Genomic DNA, 7,172 nt, shown 5'->3' on the forward strand with positions numbered 1-7,172 from the left:
TCCCAGCCACAGTGGGTTGGATTGGGAGTGGGGTCCATTCTGAGGCTGAGAAAGCTTAGTGCAAAAAGATTAGCTGGACCAATCACGATTCTTTCCTTCAGGACATGGTGTTGACAAACATGGAGGAAATGTGGGCATGAGTGATGCGGCAGAGGAAAACAGAGCACATCCTGTTGTTTCTTTCCATTCAGAAACCTTTGTCCTTTATTGCCCCATGTGTGTAATCATAATAACTCTCCCCTGTTTGAATCTGCTTGTGTGAACCTCTCTCTCTTATAATGAAAGGGTCCAACTAAGACACCCAGAAGAGCAGGGAAAGAGAGAAGACGACAAGGTTCACTAGTCTCTCCTCTGAGGCCCTGTGGGGGAGTCATTTGTATACATCTTTATTGTAGCACTTAAGTAAAGATTAGGTTATACTTGTTTGTTTATATGCCTCTCTCATGATTTGCACGTCTTAGTCATCTTTGCATGTACAGCATTGATCATTATGCATAGTACATTAGTTGGTACTCAGAAACCCTTGTTGAATTGAACTGAGGATGGAACCTTGAAAAATATTTGAAGGTTGAACTCAGTTGGGGCGGGGGGTTGGGGGGTGGGCAGGGAATAAGTCCACAGAGCAGATTTAGAAAAAGGAACTACAGCAGTAGATGGGGAACCAGAAAGATGTGGTGTCTGGAAGGACAGTGGAGATACATAAGAAGGAGTGAACAAGGGACCCAAGGCTTTACAGAGTTTAATAATATGAGGGTACAAATAGGTACCAAATGGGTTTACCAACAGTTTTATCACAGAGGTGGAAGAAAAGGTCATATTGCTATCCACTGAGGAGGCAGAGTCCGCATGGGTGGATGGTGTTCAATACATTATCACAGCATATACTGATCTTACTGATTTCCCGCAATCAGATGTTACAAACTTCCAGTCATATATCACTATGAACCAAAGGATAATTCCTTGGTCATTGAAAAGAGATGAGTAATGCTTTCTATCATAAACAAATAAAACATTAAAGCTTTAATACACTCTAGTTGATATATATACTCATAATTTTTTAAAAAACAATAATAATAATTTGGTCTCTCACTTCATAAAATGGAAATCTGAAATTTCTCCTGCTAGTATGAAGACATCAGTCTGTAAGTGCAGAGTGTTACACATAAAGTTTCATTTAGAGAGGTGTGTAACTGACACGCCATAAGTGAATTCGTGAAATATACAAATCAATGTATTAATCATGCATGTTTCAAATAGAAGGCAGCCTCAGGTTTTCATATCAAGTAGAGTTTGCATTATTTTTCATGTTCTTATAGATTAATATTACATATAACATACTTGGATTAAATTTATACTTTATAATTCTGAAGTTAAAAAGAAGCAAATGATAGTTGCTTAAAACTGTTTTTCCAGGTAACAATTTTCATTGGAAGAGATTAAACACCTAGGAGATTAGTCTGCTAGTTAATTCTAGTCACTTAGTCATATGTGTTTTAAATGTCACAGTGACTGTCTCCTAATCCTGGCAACCCCTCTGCTCCCAGGGAACTATGTGATGATAGCCCTATTAGAGCACACAGGTTTGCTTTCTCTTTTTTCCCCTGTTTTTTCCCCCCTTCTCTTCTCCTTTCCTTTCTGTGCTATCTGAATCCCCACTCATTTGGTTTCCTTTTTAATTATTCATAATTTCCTTCTGAATGCCATCAGAGAGTTCTGGGGGGAGAAAGTTCTGGACACGAACAGTCTATGGGCAGAAGATTGGACATTGAAAATCTGACTTTCTGTGTGTTTTCTGCAGACTTCCATCCCAAAATTAAGCAGGGTGTCGCTGTGTCAGAATGCGGGAGGAGCCCTGTGGCTCTGACCTCACTCCAGAGTCACCGTCTGTAACGAGTCTCTTCTCTTGGACCTTATTGGAGTCTGACTTTTCAGCTTTTCATTGTTTGCTTGCTTTTTTTCCCTCCTTCACCGTCAGCCACAAGGAACGCTACATCCTCTGTAGAACTGCAGTTTTGGCGCCCTTTCTTCTCTTTTATTGTTTTGCTATCTTTGGGGGCTTTGCATCCAAAACACAGCTCTGTTGAATTTTTCTTTTTCTAATGTTAAAATGCTCAAGCACTTGGGTTCCTGTTAAGGACACCCTGAAATCTTGGCAGGTGCTATTTTCCCCTGAAGGCTGTGCTGTGAGAGAAATGGCCCTCAGCCATCAACGTCCTTTGCAGAAGGTTCAGGTCGGTCGTCAGGTGACTCTAGCCTTACTTGTGTTCTGCTTGGCCTTTAACATTTTTTCTCCATTGCTCTATCTCCCATCAGGTGGATAAGCAGAAGTGGTCTATCTCACCTCACTTGGATAAGAGGTAGTGACCTCCCGTGGCTACTTTTTGTAACTAGATAAATAAGGCTGCCCAACTTCACACCTTCAGAAAGTTTTCCTCTGCCTTTTTACGACAAGAAGTGGCCTTTTGTCCTTCCCAGCTTTTTTTTCCTCTCTCTTCATAAGCCAGGCTAAAAGATAAAGAATCTTCCACCATTTCAGTGGACCCCCATAGCCTGGTATAGGAGTGGGAGTTGAATGACAGAGGTGACCTTTGCAGCCAAGTTCCTTCTCCTGTCCCCAAGGACAAATCTGACACCATCGTCCACAGCCATCAGCATTTCAGCAAGTTTAGCTGTGAGCAGTTGCCAGAGTGGGTGCAGGGTTAAGGGAGAATATTACAATGAGGAAGATTTGAACTTATCTGCAAACTGAAAGAATCCAGTAGAGAGGGAGAAGCTGAAGACAGTAGAGTCCTATCAAAAGGGTCACTTTTGAATCCTCCTACACTGTTGGTGGGAATGTAAATTGGTGCAGCCACTATGGAGAACAGTATGGAGTTTCCTTAAAAAAACTAAAAATAGAACTACCATATGACTCAGCAATCCCACTCCTGGGCATATACTCAGAGAAAACCATGATTCGAAAAGATACATGCACCCCGATGTTCATTGCAACACTATTTACAATAGCCAGGACATGGAAGCAACCTAAATGTCCATCAACAGAGGAATGGACAAAGAAGATGTGGTACATATATACAATGGAATATTACTCAGCCATAAAAAAGAACAAAGTAATGCCATTTACAACAACATGGATGGACCCAGAGATGGTCATACTGAGTGGAGTAAGTCAGACACAGAAAGACAAATATATGATATTGCTTGTACGTGGAATCATAAAAAAAGGGTACAGATGAACTTATTTACAAAACAGAAGTAGAGTCACAGATGTATCAATAGAAAACAAACTTATGGTTACCAGGGGATAAGGGTGGGGATAAATTGGGAGAGTGGGATTGATATATACACACTACTATAAATAAAATAGATAACTAATAAGAGCCTGGTATATAGCACAGGGAACTCTACTCAATACTCTTTAATGGCCTATGTGGGAAAAGAATCTAAAAAAGAGTGGATATATGTACATGTATAACTGATTCACTTTGCTGTACACCTGAAACTAACACAACATTGTAAATCAACTATACTCCAATAAACATTTTTTAAAAAAGGGTCCCTTCCCCAGGCATCAACCTGATCTAGCAGTTGACACCTAACTTCCTGCCCCACCACAGAACAAATGATCTCTTGCCCATATTGATATTTTTGCTACCATGACTACTACTACTATTTGGGTGACTTTGGGAGGTTTGATGGAGATTATGGGGTGGGAAATAAAATCTCTCCAGCCACTCCTTGGTACCATGATTGAAACTTTTAATCATCTGCTGAAGACTCTGGCACCCATCCCCTCTTTGACTGGGTGTCTGCAATCATCATTGTTCATATGGATGCCCATACAACTCCTTGATGTCTTCGTTCCTTGGTACCCTCATCTCCAGTGACCTCTTTCACTCTCCCCAGCCACCCCACTCATGCACTTGCCTACAAGACTCTGATGGGGTGATCTAGCTCTTGAATACCTCCTCATCTGCATCTTGCACCTCTCTCCCCGTCACTCTCCGTGCTCCTGTCTTGAACATCTTTCAGTTCTTCTAAGCCTTGTTGCTTCCCGGCTCAAGGCAATACTTGAGAGAACACATACATTCTCTCCTCCTGAAACAGTTTCTTCCCCCAAGCTGGATCCTAGCTATTTACCTAGCTTCTGCTTACTCATCCATTAAGTTTTAGCTTAAGCAATGCTTTCTTTCTCAGGAAAGACTTCACTGACACAAATGACAGAGCGAGGTCTCCCTGTTTTACATTTTGAAGGCATTGGACATTTTTCCATTGTAACATATCTCACAACTTTGATGAATTAGTTTGACCACATAGTGGCTGGCATACAGTATACTCAGCAAATAGCTGCTGAATGAACAAATGAATCAATGAATGAATGAAAACTCTGAAATAAAGAGGGAATTCAACTGGTTTTTTCAAAAACATTAATACCGTCTATCAACTTTATTCAAATCTCACTAGTTTTACATGCACTTGTTTGTGTGTGTGTGTGTGTTTAGTTCTATTCAATTTTATCACATGCTTAGATTTGTGTGGCCACTGCTGACACAGAACGGTTTCATCACGAGGATCCCTCAGGCCGTCTTTCATGGCCAAAGTCATCTTCCTTGCTCCCTTACTCCTTTTTAACCCCTGGTAACCACTAATCTGTTCTCTCGTTATTTCAAGGATGCTATATTAATGGAATATAAAATGCAAACTTTTGAGATTGGCTTTATTCACACAGCATAATTCTCTTGCAATCCATACAAGTTGTTATGTTTATCAATAGGTTTTTTTAATTGGTAAGTAGTATTCTGTGGTATAGATGTGCCACAGTTTGTTTAATTATTTACCTGTTGGAGGCATATAGTTTGTTTCTGGGTTTTGGCTATTACAAATAAAGTTGCAGTGAACATTAATGTACAGGTTTGGTGTAAGCCTAACTTTTCATTTATCTGGGATAATTGCCTAAAAGTGAAATTGCCAAATCAGATGGTAAGCACATATTTAGTTTTTTTTAAGAAACTGCTTAATCACAGATACACGTATAGTTGATATTTTGCTTAATCTTGCTAGCATTTGTGTCCTATAAAAATAAAATTGTACCATATGCAGTCTTCTGAGACTTACTTTCTTTTACTCAGCATTAGATTACCAAGGTTTCTCCGTGTTGTTGCACGTAGCCATAATTCATTCATTTTCATTGCTGTATAAATATTTCCCTTTGAGACTGTATCACATTGTCTAATCAATTGTGGAACATGTTGCACCATATTGTGAACAAAATGCATCATTTTATGAATAAGGTGTTCATGTGAAAAATTTCTTTGGGCATATTCCTAGAAATGGGGTTGCTGAGTGTTAAGGAATTTGAATATTTACCTTTTAGATGAAAAACTATATTAGTTTCCTAGGGCTGCTTTAACAAGTAATCACAAACTTACTAGCTTAAAACAACCATGTGTGAGGTCTGGCCTCTCACATTTTGGAGGCCAGAAGTCTAAAATCAAGGTGTCTGCAGTGGTAGTTTCTTCTAGAGGATCGGACAGAAAAATCTGTTTCATGCCTCTCTCCCAGCTTCTGGTTGTTGCCAGCAATCAGTCTTCCTTGGCTGGTGAGACACATCACTCCAATCTCTGTTTCCATCTTTACATGGCATTCTCCTTTGTGTGTGTCGGGAATTCTTTATGGAACAAAAACCTAGTGGAGGTGGAAAGGAGATGACCTAGAAACAGGTAAGTGGGGATGGAGGACACAGTGCACAGTGTGCCATGGTTTACAAAATGTTCACATTACCTCAAATGATCCTCAAATCAACCCTGTGCAATATACATTAATTTTATTCCTATGATTAAAAGCTGGAAATTTTCCAGAGCTGGGGTTGGAACCTAGGTTGTCAGAGCCTAAATCTGAGCTTTTTCCAAGTTGGATAACTTCCATGTACATGAAACTTAGACCAGTCCTGCTGAATTGCCATCTGGATATTTGGATGTGTGAAATATCTGGTAATATTAACTGTTTAAAATATATTTTGCCCATTTCCTCCCCCTGGGTTAGAAACCTAACAGTCCTTTGACTCTGTTTGCTGATAATCATGAAAGCAATGGCAGTATGCACACTTTAAATTAAAAATGGCAGAGACTTGAAACCAAGATCATACCAGGGAGACTGTAGAGCTTTAGAGAGCTGAGCCTTCCTGCTGGGAGGCCTTGTTTTTCTCAGATTTTCCATGGATGGTACTTCTAAATTTTCTCACCCAGGACTTGATTTATCTCACAGCTTTTGCCAAATGTGTGATTCATCTTGTACTTCCTGAATTTTGTTGCCAGGTAGGTGAGGAGCAAAAGCAATTGCCAACCTTGAAGAACTTCTCAAGTTTCCTCCAAAACAACACCAGTCTTTAAATGATCAGGTTTCATTGATTCAGTGAATTTCTGCCACTGTTACTTAAAATACATCATTTTAAACATATTTTGCAAAATATTGTAGATTGCAGTATATAATTTCAAATTGTCAAATGAAGCTAACAAAATATTCAAACACTTCTGAAGTCTTTATAGGAAATACCTCTGGTTTCTTCTACTGGGTGAAAATGGGTGAAGATGGGTGACAAACTAGTGTCATGATGCAACACAACAGTAGTAGAAGGAGCACAGGTTAGTTGTTTCGTATCTGGCTTGAGATTTAGCATTTATTGCTTTAAAAAGATGGAATCATTGAAAAGGACACTCTGTTCACATATTTACTTTCACTTTACAGAAAGCAGAGAAACTTCCATTAATAGAGTTTATAGGATATTTTCTTAGGAACAACTGAAATTTTTATATGGTTAACCATGGCCTGAATTCCAAGGACAGGGTCTTGCCCTCCCTCTTTGTTTCCCTGCTATCTTGTTACGATTTTCTTCAGCTTAGCACTTCTATATTTTTTTCTTCACTGGGACTTTGAAGGCACAGAAAGCCAAAGCTTTGCTCACTTAATATTAAACCTGATGTTTATCTTAAAAATTTTAAAGATAACATATTTACACTTTTATTTCTAGTCCCATCGATTTAGCCAGTATTTCAAGCCTCTCTGTATAAATGGGACATTAACTACCCTTACCATCCTTGATCTTCCCTCCCCACTTCCCCCTTCCACCTGCTGGAAGTGATGCCTTTATATTGATAATATATAGGCTTAAAAAT

Source organism: Balaenoptera borealis, assembly GCF_965194805.1.
Source record: "Balaenoptera borealis genome assembly, chromosome: 3".
Classification (NCBI taxonomy): Eukaryota; Metazoa; Chordata; class Mammalia; order Artiodactyla; family Balaenopteridae; genus Balaenoptera; species Balaenoptera borealis.